Source organism: Embiotoca jacksoni, unplaced genomic scaffold, assembly GCF_022577435.1.
Source record: "Embiotoca jacksoni isolate LCO1_2020_lvr unplaced genomic scaffold, fEmbJac1.0.p SCAF_17, whole genome shotgun sequence".
In the NCBI taxonomy this organism is placed as follows: domain Eukaryota; kingdom Metazoa; phylum Chordata; class Actinopteri; family Embiotocidae; genus Embiotoca; species Embiotoca jacksoni.
In genome coordinates this window covers 9,292,449-9,306,604 of record NW_027185307.1, presented here as the reverse complement: position 1 = coordinate 9,306,604, position 14,156 = coordinate 9,292,449, and the positions used below count along the sequence as shown (strand labels likewise).

General features: G+C 41.9%; 1 protein-coding gene across 5 annotated transcripts in view; it reads right to left on the bottom strand.

The window, feature by feature from the left end:
* ctnnd2a (catenin (cadherin-associated protein), delta 2a) overlaps positions 1 to 13,646 on the bottom strand; it is a 234,914-nt gene extending 221,268 nt beyond the window's left edge. For all 5 annotated transcript variants that reach the window (XM_069151523.1, XM_069151526.1, XM_069151525.1 and 2 more), the window contains exon 1: positions 12,733 to 13,646. The gene's annotated coding sequence lies outside the window, so the exon portion shown is untranslated. The remainder of the gene's footprint in view (positions 1 to 12,732) is intronic.
* Between the last annotated feature and the right edge of the window lie 510 nt (positions 13,647 to 14,156).

Sequence of the window (14,156 nt, the reverse complement as noted above, 5' to 3'; positions counted from 1 at the left end):
ACACTTGACGAGATCTAAAAACTTCCCCTCCTGGCTCCCCGGCTCCCCCCACGTCAGAGCAGTTTAAGGCTTGGCGTGCTGGCGGGCGAAGAGCCTCCAAAAGATCAAAGTCAGACACCGCACTGTGCCTTTGGTTTCATTAGACCTTGTGATCCCACATTATACAACAGTTCAAGAAACTTGTCACACATCAGTGAAGAAGGTTGAAATCAGTGTTCTATTTTCTTTAACCCCGACAGAATAAAAATTTTATCCATCATTTCTTATTATGAACAGATTTTTCGTATAAATACACACTATGTCAAAGACAAACGGGTCCAGGTGAACTCGGGGACAATATTACAACAGAAAAAATACAAAAATAAAATAGTGTGTCTAATTTATGACACCAAATCCCTCCCAGCTCATCAGACACTTTGCTGTGACCTCTGACCTTCTCCAGTGGCAGTACAGTAAAATACTGGTAAAAGAATTTACTATTTAAGAGCTATCCCTGACCCGACATGGAATGGAATTCATAAATGGTAAATGCCATACAGTAAAAAAAAAAAAAGTTAAAAAAAATATCCAAACTATTATTTAAATTAGACCTTTTGAATCTGGAATCACTAACATTGAGCATATACCAAGAGTAACAGAGCAGATAAGGTAGCCTGCCTGCAATAAATGTAATCTGCAGCTTTGCTTGCTGTGTCTGTGAAATCAATATCATTTTATTTGATCTATTGGAGAGGAATATACAGTCCATTTCAGAATAAAAAACCTCTGAGCCAAAGGTTCCTCTGAGAAAACATCTACCATCATCTTCATGTCTGCAGTGCAGCTCAAATTATCAGAATTAACATCACATAAGCAAACTGGCAGCAGGGAGTTCCTAACTCAACTCTCTCACCTCCAGTTTTATGGCAGGGAGTCCCTCTTCCCTGTCTGTGTGTGTGTGTGTGTGTGTGTGTGTGTGTGTGTGTGTGTGTGCGTGCGTGCGTGCGTGCGTGCGTGCACCATTCCCCAACAGCAAAGTGGATTTTTGCTGCAACTGTAGCGTATATAATCAATTGTTTGTACCTTGGTTTTGGAATATGTGTCGCCTTGTCTATCTGCAGTCCACAGAGAAAAAACAAAGGGAGAAAAGAGAGATGAGAGTGACAGAAGTGGTGCGCGTCTGTGTCTGTGTTTGAGTTTTGCCATTTCTGTGCATTTCTGTGCATTTCTGTGAATCAGCGAGTCTTTTTTCCCCTTTCAAAGGCCTCTCTCTGACACATAAAGACTTTCACTCAAAATCTCTGGCAGAAGCCCAGACCTGGCAGATTTTGAGCCTAATTGGCCTAAACAACAGCGAGGGGTATCTTGTCCTTGCAAATGACTGTAGTTTCTCATAGAGACATGTGTGAGCAGAATTTATTTCGGTTGTTCAAAACATTCCCCAAATACAGCTGAATCTGAAAAAGAGCAAATAAACACACACAGATATGACACATATTGTAAAAGTCAACAAAAATTAAGTGTAATTAAAAAAAAATAGATAAAAAAGACAGAGCAGATGGCATTTTAAAATATCAAGTCACCATTACTTTGCTAAATTTTTTTCAAATGATTGTTGTCAGTAAGTAACACTTTTTTTTCCCAATCAGGCTCCCTTTCAGGATGTGAAGCCAAACCTCCTTCGCATTTCTGTTCTCTTCTGGATCAAAGTAGCTTCTGTCAAGTCAGTACCATCAAACACTAATGACACAGGCACACCCCAACAGCCCTATTCTGTTTGTGGTGTCCATACGGTACCCAACAAAATCCCAAAACACACCCAGCAGATTCCAGCCATAATTGGGAGCTCAACAGTGAGAGGTGGCCCCGCTTCACCAACAATTTTACAAAGAGCCTGCGAGCCATGTTATTTCTTCTCTTTACCCATTTCAAGATTGAACACATTCCAAAACACAAACTGTTTTTCAACTCCATTTCTCGCAAGCAAGAGACAGCAGAGCTGATGTACTACTGTGGTGCCACTGTGAACATACATCGTTAGAAATTCATGAGCTGCACAATATCTAAGTTCATTTATATGCGGATATCAACAGAGAGTTACTTGATGAATTATACATAGCAGATGCAACCCACAGAAGACAGATGAGTGAAATTAATGTGCACTTGCAATCCTCGAGCCTGGCCGTAGCTGGGATCTGCACAGTAAGCCATGCAGGAGAAATCACAGAGTGAAGCTGTAACATCAAATGCTTTTTATTGGGCAATTTGATGCCAAATAAGTGAATCAAGACATTGCCTTTGCTGTTATTCCATGACAGATTTAGTAGGAATGTACAATTCCTACTAAATGCTGTACATTTTGAAGAAAAACGGGCAAAACAAGGTTTCAGAGATAATTTGAGTACAGTCTGGTGCGGGGAGTGTGTAAAACACTGGACCTAATCAACTTAAGAGGAGTCAAGAGGGGTTGATAAATAATTTGTTTATATTAGAAATTCACCCCTCAAATTACAAATCATGGCCTCAAATCACGAATTACTATATTCAAGATATACTTATTGTGTTCCCTTAATTCAGTAATTCATACCCACGCATTTCTTGATTTATTCCATCCAATCTGTAATTTCTAACCTCAAATTAATACTGTTAAATTGCCCTTAACCCCACGAAAATCTGACTCTGAACTGCTTGAATTTATTTTGATCTTGGAGTGAGACACGTGGATATACTTTGGTTGTTAACACAACTTCCTGCTATTCTTGGCACCGCTTAGAGAAAGCATATTGCTCATCTTTCACATGACAGAGGGGGCAAATTAAGACATCTGAGAACATTATTCTTTCATCTGAAAATTTCAAAATGACTAAACTTAATGGAACAAATTAAGTCGACAGTGTTCATACTTAGTAATTTAAAGGAATGATTTTTGTTTGTTTCCTTGGAGATCTTAACATAAAGCATTCCTCTTCCCAATGTCTGTGATATATAATTCATGGACCACCACCGGCGGTGGCACGACTAAAAATGTACCGTCATCTTCATCATTCTTTATTCCTGAATAACTTCATATTTGGGCTTTCTGCAGTCTGTTGGAGATTCACTTGTATTCTAACCTAAATACACAATAGAAGAAAACTGCTCTGTATAATGTTCATTTAAAAGAAGGCATCCTGTTGTCAGGCGTGCTGTATAACAAAGGATGCCTCAGGAGGAACTGGGCATAAATAAAAATGCTGAATATCAGGATAGAGCATATGCAGCTTACACGGACATGAGCTTTACTCAGAACAAGCACAATGTGTAGCTCGACAGAAAACCTGCTTTTGTTAGCTCAGGGACTGTGAAATGAAATCGAATAATGTGGACAGCAGGAGCTGAGGCTCGACTGTGGTTGTAGCTCTCCAGTGTCAACATACATCAATAAACAACCTAATAAAACGCCCCGTGGTCAAAACATTATTTCAGCTGCTGTTCTTCTTTGAGACGTACTGGAAAACTCGCAGCTAAATCCTCACTCAGCTTCTTCCTTACCGATCATGCTATGAGGGGCGACCCAATGGCCAAGAGGTTAGGATACATGGCCGTAAATGCCATCAGCAGGGAGTCCAACATGTCATTCTCCTGCTCTCACTCCTCATATTCCCTCTGTCAACACTACCATTATAAGTCTTAACGAACGCAAAAATGCCATACAAAAAAAAAAACATCTTGAAAAAGCTTCTACATCTATGATGACCCTCTCTTTTTGTCTCTATAGCTTTCTTTTTTTCTCCATTGATCCAAGGGGACACAAATCCAGCACACACATAAACCCTGCACGCCAGGGCAACAAACGGAGGTGTCTCGATCCATAAATGGATCCCTTTCTCTCTCTATTTTTCCCCTTCATTTTAATCACGTCCTTTTTCGGCAGATGTGTGAACGGGTTTGATTGACGGGTGGAAGTAGCCACAGCGATACACAGCTGATAGCGATCAGTGTGTGCTGCTGATGGGCTGTCGGCTGATCCATTCAGAGGCTTCAGGTATGGCATTTATACCACTTGGCTGGCCTCGAGCTTTTAAGATAGAAACACCACTCTGTGTGCATGTGCATGTGCGTGTGCGAGTGTGTGTGTGTGTGTGTGTGTGTGTGTGTGTGTGCGTGCGTGCGTGCGTGCGTGCGTGCGTGCGTGCGTGCGTGCGTGTGCGTGCGCGTGACAGTCAGGGATGTCATGGATTGCCCAGGATCTAGTGAATGAAAAAGAAAGGAAAAGCAATATGAATATTTTTGGAAAGGACAGTATAGATTGAATTTGAAGAATAATGATGAGACTACAGTATATTACAGTCCACACTGGGCCACTTTTGCAGTATTCATCTAATTGCATTTTTCGATTTCTTTTTTTTTTTTTTTTTGCTTTGTATCATCAACTAAATTAATTCATGGTATAAAAAAGTGTAAGTACTTAAAAACAGTTTGAATAACATCATATAAAGTTGAAAATAGCATATTGTTTTTGTAACAACAACAAAACATTTTGTAACAAACTATCTTAAATATACAAAATATTTTGTGGTTTTCCCACTTCTGAAATGAAGTATAGTTATAATTGTTGTGTCACTATCGGGTAGCAACAGGACTCAGAAAATAACTTTATCAACTTTTAAAAGAGTAAACTTTATTTATTTAATTGTTTATCATGTTACAGTACCAAATATTTAATGTTCAATTGACGGTTTCAGCAGTTATGAAACTAATATCAGACAAAGCTGGAGAGAGGTTTATATTTCAGCATGTGATTTTTCACTGGACTTTCGAAAAGCCATAAACTTTAACTAAAGGTCATCTTGTTCAAATGTGCATCAAGATCAAAAAGTTGGACTTTTGCAACACCAAGCTAAATTATATTATCGATTAAATGTATTTCTAATTGCCTGCAGGTGTCACAAGTTCAATACTGCAGCAGCTACTTTCCTCGCCTGTACTGGTTTAGTACTAAAAGTGCTTAGACAAAGAAAGCAATGATACATGCATTAAAAGAACAGGCAAGAGATAAACACACACATTCGCCCAAACACTCGCATACATTCAGGCGCAGGTCTTTATATCCCATCAAACATGTTATTTCCCACTTGACCAGTCGGAAAGATAATACTATGTTGCCGTGAAGCGAGACTATAGGTGAAGCCAACAACAATAGGCTATACCTCCAAGCTTTCTGCAACATAATATGTTATTATGTCAAATCATTTTTGTAGCATTCCTGGCTGAATGATGGTCCGTCGTCTTTTACTGATTGTTCACAAAACTTTATTGAATGGGACTTGAATCCATAAACCGCAGTGAAAACTGGTAGTGAACACACCGTAAGAGCTATGAAGAAAATAAAGACAAATGTTACTAAACAATGTTTGGCATCCTGACCATAACCCAGCATGCTAAATTTAACCGTGCGACTGAATCATGGCGGTGCATTTAAGTTGAAACAGCAGTTTGCTAGTTTAAATTCTTTCATTTATGCCACAAAAAAATCCATGAAAACCGTAACAATCTAACACAATATCTATCACAAAATGAGCTTCATTTCAGTTCAGTCCTTCAGAATAAAAGCATAACAGGAAATGCATTGGTATAAATCTCAAAATGTCTACAAAATAAAAGACATGAAAAAGATCAAACTATTGAAATCCTCTGCACCGTATTAGAGGTCCTTTACAATTTTCTCTCTCTCTCGTACTGCAGCTCTAACATCTCCAGTTTGACTCCGTATTAGGTGTTTGCAACCGCAGCACTTGTTGCAAACCCCTTTTTTTTTTTAGCATCGTTGGGAATCAGACCAACTGCAGCCACATCGTGGAAACTGTTTAATTACTGAGGGAATTCACCGAAAGGGTCAGAGTGCAAGTCCATTTAGAGATACCATCGGTATTATAGTCAATAATCATCCAACAGAAAGGAAGAGGTAGGTGGTGAACCAGTCATGCACACAACCCCATTAACACAATGTCAAAGAGCTGGATGCAAAAAAAACAAAAACACATTGTACTGGAAGCAGCCACACACACACACACACACACTTGCATGCATACACACCCCCACCTCTGCACCATGAGGTGTCAAACGATTCAGACAATGAACATGCACCACCTTCACCACCTGCGATGCCTAAAGTATGCCTCTACCTGTAAATGGTGCTCCTGGTGGGCAGTCCAACAATATCTATACCAATTTGGATTTTGCTGGGCGATTCAAGCAGCTAACGTTGCCATTATAACAATATCAACATCAGGAAAATTAGCCACATGTTGAGGGTAGATCAGCTCGAGCAATTCATGTGAATTACAGCGCTAGCGCAACACCTACCCCACATGTGTGGAACGCTTGTGTCTCCAATGTGAGTCTGCCTAAATCACCAGCGTGCGTAAGTAGGCGCTAGTGAGGCGTTCTGGATCGACGATTGTTGGCCTGATTGTTCAACGCCTCATATTGGTCACATGAGAAACCTGATGACGATCCCCCACGCATGTGCTAAAGATCACAGCCGCACACATACACACCAGCAGATGAACAAACACAATTCCACACCGGTCCTACAAAAAGTCAACTCGGGTTACATTTTTGCCCGGGGAATTCAAGATGACCTGAGCTTCTCGATAACTCTGGCAGAGCTGGCGGGCTTAGCAAGTACTGTGTGGCAGGCACGAACGTGATGACATGGCTAGGTAACTGCAGACGTACTGCTCTCACTGCAGGGCCTGCACTAAGCACACATCATTGGGTTTGAAGATGCAGCATTTTAATTTTACACTCGTAAATATAGCATGGAGCAGCTCCTTGCGTTTCCTGCGCTGCGTTCTTTTCGCACTTGTCTGTGGATTTGATGATTCCTGGTCTCTCACTCGGCCCCCTCTCTGCTCCCTTCTCTCCTCACTGCTCATAAGCCTCTTTCACTCCTCAACAAGCTCTGTCACTTGCTCTCCATTTTCCACCACTCTATCTTTACACCCCACCTCCTCTATATTTTTAACTATTTAATACTTGAATCCTCTCTCTCCTCTCACCTGCATCTTTAACCTCCCCTTTTCCTCATGTTTTTTTTTTTTTTTTTTTTTGTCTCATCGCCTTGTTTCTTTGATCTTCCTTTTGCCTCTTTTGATTCTTTACTTCTTCCTTTGTTTTCTCAGAAAGCGACTGAGAGGGGGAGGAGGGGGAGATAATGAAGAGGAGGAGGGCAGTGGGCTGACAGAGGGAGTCCCATCTGCAGCGAGCTCATTAGAAGATGGGAGGAGAGTTGGCGGCAGAGGCACGCTAGCAGGCATCCACACAGCCCCTTCTCTCTTGTCTGTCTCTCTCTCACATACACACATATTGCTGGACTCATTCCAACACTGACACCTGACTACTTCCTCTCACTCTCCCGTCTCCTTCCCGCTGCGCTCCTCAAAGTCCTGCTCTCATTAATCACTACAATATACAATACACAGCAATTGGTGAACGGTTTTACCTTTTACCGCCTTCCAGCACTATGAGGCTATATATTTTTACTACATGTGGCATCAGTGGAAATCGAGCCATAAATCCAAAGCATTGTTAACACTGGACAACTTTTTTTCTTCTCTTTCTTTTACGGTGAAAAAAGGAAAGCATGTAATACATTACTGACAGGAAGATTAAATGCCTACTGCTGCCTGGGCTTGACTCAGCTTTTGTAGATGATGCCATGAAACTACCTCATAGATGACTTGAAGGAACTTTCAGTCTTAACAACTACCTCCCAAAGTGGGGAACAGAACCATCCGCCTGTAGGCATCATACAGTCACACTATTTGTTCAAATTAAACTAATTAAAACTGGAACCACTGAATTGTGAAATGTAAAGTGGCTAAGTGCAGGTTTAAACCATGGACTGGTAATAAAAATGGACATAGTCATGAAAATGTAGAAGTGCCTTGAAGTGACACTAAAACACCACTGAGGCCCACTAGGGTCTCCCTCCAAAAACCTCTGGCTCCAGCCAACTCCCATTCAACTCTACTCATGAAATGTAGAGTGGGTCGATAGATATTAGGCCTCAAAGAGAGGTATGTTTGGGGATGTGTTTGATTTGATTGACATGCCCAGGGCTCAGTAAATTCTTTGGAATAGGTGGGCGGGGCATAGTCTCCTCAGGTCCTCACTCGGATCCACACCTCGCTCCTCTCTAGCTCGGCCAAATATGGTCACTTCTGGCTCCACAAAACCAAGATGGCGACAGTCAAAATGCCAGACTCGAGGCAGCTCACAAACCAACAGCTGACGTCACGATGGGTTACCGCTTGGTTTAAACAGGCAAATTATACCTGTTGCATGATCCAGCTGAAGCTGCTGTAATGTCGACTCCACCTGCACCTCTACACTACAAATAATTGTCCCTCATCTTTTCTCAATTTCATGTGAAGGTCACCAGATGGTGAGGATACTTTAAAAGGTGCAGGCAAGTATGAAAAACGGAGGTCACATCATAGTAGCAGAAAGCCTGACTATATTACCTCAAAAGATTATTTGTGCAGCATTCACAGCGCTATTCCCATAGGGACCATTGATGTCTCATGCTGTGTGCTTGATAATATTTTTATGTTTTCAACTGATTGCCCAACAGGAAATGTTGTCATTACTTGCCTTTCCTTACAAAAAGAGAGGGAAATGACAAACTGACATCCTTTGAGCTGTGAGAGATTCTGTGTCCTCTTCAAGGACACCCCAGTAATAAAAACTGGGCCTTGAACTCAGACCCTTTGTCTAAAAAAAAAAACAGGCTCTAATAGCTACGTCACACTGAGCACAGTGAGTCATTCTGAACCACAATGATGACAATATGCTTCAGTCAAACTCAGTCAGTTGTGTCTGAAGATCAAAGGTGAAGAAAGTATGTTTTACTTTTGCATAAACATAATAAATATGCATTGACATCAATCAATTATATGGAACATCAGAAGGTTGTGGCTTAATGTTACTAAAGAGCAGTGCAGAGCAGTAATGCATTACTTGGAAAGTAACAAGTCACAGTGATGTGATTATTGTCTCCGTAACAAATAATAAAGGGGTCTCCAACTAATAAATTGCTCCAAACTGCAGGTGGGCAGCTTGGTAACTACAATATCGTTTTTCATCAAGTACAGACGAGAAGAGTAAGCCTTTGTACATTTAATGAAATTCATTTTACAGTCATGAACATTTATTTCTTAAAAACATGTTGACAGTAAACATATTTGTCCAAAACATCACTGGATTAAAAAAAAAAAGAAGTAAGTTGGACTCACTGATCAGTTCACGAGACTATTTGAATATATTCCTGATCAAGTAAGCTTCTACTGTATGTCATTATCCCTCCCATTATTAAAGATAGGAAAAGATAATTAGAATATATTCTGACTTGGACATGTAGAATATCATACAGGCATAGCTCTATCAGGTAGCCATGTTGTGTGCACTCCACAGTATTTTTGAGCAATATTATAAGTTTAATGGTGCAGAACTTGTATGTGATCTTGTAACAATTAAACTGTAATAGCAATATTGTAAAATCATCCATTAGCAGAGGCGCATCAGTGTTTTTTTTTTTACGTAATTAAACAAGCTCATAAGCATCTAGTAACCAACATGGGCATCAAGTTATCTGATTGATGAGGACATTGTAGCTGCCAATTAGCACCTACCCTGTTGCCATGAATATGTAATCGATGCAATCGGCAAGTTTGGATCAACTGTCAGCGATTTGCCGGAGGGCAGTAGACCTTGCTTTTGAGCGCGAGAAGGGAAACATGAACATAACGCAGGTAACAGAGAAAGCAAAATGTTAAATCAAAGCAATCACTCTTCTTCCTGTTTTTCTTTTTTTTTTCACTGCAGCGTTTGTCATTTTTTTTCTTTTAATAATTTAAAAGTTACAGGTGTAAATGTTCCTGTCCATAGATGCTTCTCCAGAAACTCGCTGTTTATTTTTGTGTTCAAGGAGAAAGGGTCTTGAGTGGGGCTTGATCTCATGTCACCAAAAACAAGCCTCTGGGCTGGTGTCACACCTAAAACTCTATTTACAATCAGGCTTCATTCCTCATCGAGAGTAAAGCCATTTGTATACTTTCAACAGCCATTCAATCCAATATTTAGTTTCTTAATAACAAAGGAGAACAATCCATTCTCACTTGTTTCAAGACATTTTCTTCATCAACTTATTATAGTGGACATGACACTGTGGAAGGCAGCTTTTTTGCATTGTGTGCTTTAATACAGAGGTCAAAGGTCAGGTTTAAGAGTCGAGCAGAACCTCTGAAACTGCAAGAGATTCATTGTTTGCTTGTTGGCAGGATTTCTCGGTACTGTTGGTGTTGAACTTACTCAGAGCTCTCCAAGCAAACTCACTGCCCATAAATGACACATGTATGAGGAAAAGTCCTAAAACAAGTGAAAGTAAGAAGCATGGAAGGTTTCATTCTTCAAAGATCTCTGTCTTGTTGTTAAGTTGAACATAAAATCAAATGAAGAGATTAAATTTCTTTGTTGACATGAAATATGTTACAATCCGCACAGTCATTAGACTACATATACTTTAATGCCTTCTCTCAGCCCACAATTGGCCAAATACCCAAACATCAAAGCAGACAATGCAGAGTGTTCCTACCTCTCTTGTCAGTCTTCACCTGAGGCCTGAGGGACACCCTGTTTGAAAAAGATACCTGATGTGGTTTATAACAACCTGTTTGCTCTGTCTTATGTATGCCTATCCTGTCACACACTGCAACATGGAGGTTTGACAGTCACAGAATGGTGTTTTGATCTGGTACAACATCAGTGCACTAGACACACACACACACACACACACACACACACACTTTCCCTTTCTGATGATACAATTTTTTTTTAATTCAAAACAGCCACAGCGTTTTCTAATCCTCCGTAACCCTGCTCTGCCACTGGGAGGATAAGTCAAACTCTTCCCCTTCACATCAGCACTGCTCTACGTATAAGGCAACTGCCCTGCCAGCTCATCCACGCAGCTTGTTGGACTGTCGTCAGCACTCCATCCTGTGGACGCCTGCCAGCAGCTCCTCCGTCCGATCAATAGGCACCGGCGGCTAGCTTTCCCCCTTTGCTTTCCCCCTTTGCTCTCCCTCTCTCTCTCTCTCTCTCTCTCCCGTCTTCCTCTCCGTCTCTCAGCTGGCACAGTATAAAGACTGTTCTGTTCTGCCAGCACAGCATAGTGATTAGGCATTAGGCCGGCGCTGCTGTGTGAATTAGCTTAATCTGTGTCCGCGATGAAGGACGAGGCTTTTCATGCCCACTGGAGACATTCACTGGACATAAAAGAAGCTAATCTTTAGTAAATTTAGAGAGGGGATGGAGCGCGTGTGTGCGCGTGAAGGAGGGAGATTGCACAAGAATTGTTGAGACAGTTCCCACAGTGATAGGTCCTTTGTAATGCTGCTTATCCTTCAACAATAAAAAAAAAAAATATCTACTAAAGTTCTTGAAGATGTATGGCTTATGGGCAAGAAGAGGGTTGTTCTGTCATCTCTGAAAGTACTGGAAAAGTGGATAACGTGCTGGCTGACACAGATTGAGCAGCTGTTGTCTGTCCAAGACATGAGAGAGAGAGAGAGAGAGAAAAGAAATCTGTCCCCATATTCCTCCAGTAAAAGGTCAATTTGAGGGGAATTAGAGGGGATTTTACTCTCCTTGTCACACGGCTGCTTACCTGGCCGCAGAGGAAGCTCCCCAACCTGCAAAATCTCAACCCAAAGACATTCTTTTTTAGTTTCAAAGCAACAGACCAAAACCAACGAGTTTAATGTGATACAGAGCTGGCGCTAACATCCTCTCACTCCTTGTATATCTGTGCCTCAGCTGTCCATCATGCACCTGCCCAAGTGCTGACATGCAGCAGGCTGAACATGTACCCACAGCATGCCTAACAGCAAGCCCCCCCCCCCCCGCCCTCCCCCTCTTCCTCCTCCTCCCTCTCCTACACATCATCTTCTGAATATATTGTATGCCCTTGACAAACTGCCAGCGCCCAATCCCCCTCCAACAAATGCACATTGATCAAAGCACAAGTACGGCTGTGGGAAAGGTATTGAGTCTCACCCATACTCTTATCCTTGTTTCACCCAGCAGGATCCAGAAACTTACAGACAAAGGCCAATTCCATAAAACTTGATCAGCAGCAAATGGGATTTATGAGCAATATAATATAGGCTACTGTAATACCTGAAGCTCAGACTTTGGTCCAGTAATTAATCATACTATAATATCGGGTCTAGATATTTTTAAAGAATGTAACAACTTAACTTCTGGTAGTGACTGGGACTGTCAAACTAAATAATTAGTAATCTGCCAAAAAATAAAAAGAGCAACTACACGCCTTTTGTTTAAAAGGTGACTTTTGCACCTTTGAGAGCACTTTTACGCACAAAAAGTGTTGAATTTAGGTCAGCAGTCAGCTGGAGGCAAATATCTGTTGTGCCATGGGTGATCTATGCACAGCAAGGCGCTTGTTTCGAAGAGGAGCTTCACAGCAAGCTTGCAATCAAAAATCACGGCAGTATATTGAAAGCAGCTGTTTCCCCAAAACCATGCACCGTGATTGATCCACAAATCATCATCAGATTTCCTGGGCATTCAAGACGGACTTAACAACGGACTGAAAACACAGTCGTTTGTAGACCGTACACATTCTCCCTCTCTGCCCCATCATATTAAGTCTACAGCGGGAAAAAAAATAACGCGAGGACTTACCGAAATGAGATCCCAGCCACTGTCAGGCTTCTCCTCGTTTCCGTACTGTCCCTGGTCCGCCCCTCTTTCAAGTCAATCCGCAGTGTGCTCAGATCAGATCAGGACGGAGCGGTGCGCCTTTTCGCTGCGTCCTGCGTCCAGAGTTGCCGGGAATGGAACGACCATTTGCCGGGGTGCCGAGGCGGGGGCGCGAGGCTGAGGCATCCGCAGGGAGGAGGAGAAGGATGTGGAAGAGACGGGTGAGGAAGAGGAAGAGGCGAGGGGCTTGGTACGAAAGCAAGAAAGAAAGAAAGCAAGAAAGAGAGGGTGCGAGAGAGAGGAGGAGAGCCAGCAAAGCACTGCAACGACAGGCAGGCAACGCCACCGGAGAGGAGGCAGACAGGAGCTCTCCGTCTCGCTCTCACACTCATTCACGCATATGCGCGCGCACGCGCAGCATTGCCATCATAGAAGGATATGGAGCGCCATCTTCAGGTGGTATGTAGTAGGAGGATGTCGGGCGCACCTCGAACATTAAACCTTTCAGATGAGCACATTGTGATTACTTTTTTTTTTTTTTTTTTTTTTTTTTTTTGACAGAACTCCGGTGTAGTTCAGGTGACATGTTTAGCAAATGCTGCGTTTGTCTGCTGTGAGCTAACCATGTGTGTGTCATTTTAGTGTCTTATAGAAAGTCATCCTTGGCTCCAATTAGTCCCCTGCACTCCACTCCCCCCAACAAACACCCGCAACAGCAATATTGTATTCCCTTGAGACCTACCCTAACCATGACCAGACAAATTACATGCCGGGCTCCAACTCTTCACCAACCCCTAACGAACCCCAAGTGTTAATCCTAAAAGTCATTAAAGGACATGGATCCCATAATGTGACTTTGAGAAGGATCATTTCCACAAATACCAGCATTACCACCTCCTCCCACCCCCCACCTATGTTTTGTACACCCCCATCCCCCAACTCCCTCTGCACACATACACATACCATGGCAACCAGATCCCCGTGGGGTTATGATGATGAGAGTATCACCTGACCTGCGCTCCATCATCTCTCCAGTCCCATCATCTCTCCTGCACCTCTCTGTCTTTCACTTGTCACACACCGGGTTTACCAAGACCCTGAATCGCTGGGTAATTCAGAGGTGTGTGGCTGTATCATGTGCTCTGCAGTGGCAATTCTGCAGGCTAGAATAAGCTGAGGATTGAACCCTTGACTCTTGCCGTATTTATTATCCTCATGAGCTTTCACTTTCTTTCTTTCTTTCTTTCTTTCTTAAAATTGAACACTTTTTTTTCTACTTTTCATTAAGTGCCATCTGTAAGGAAGCAATTGTGGCAAAAATACCTCTACTTGTTTTACATGGGTTGTTCAATTTCTTTAAATTGATATGAATTGATATTAATAATGTGGCATGTAGACGTACCACC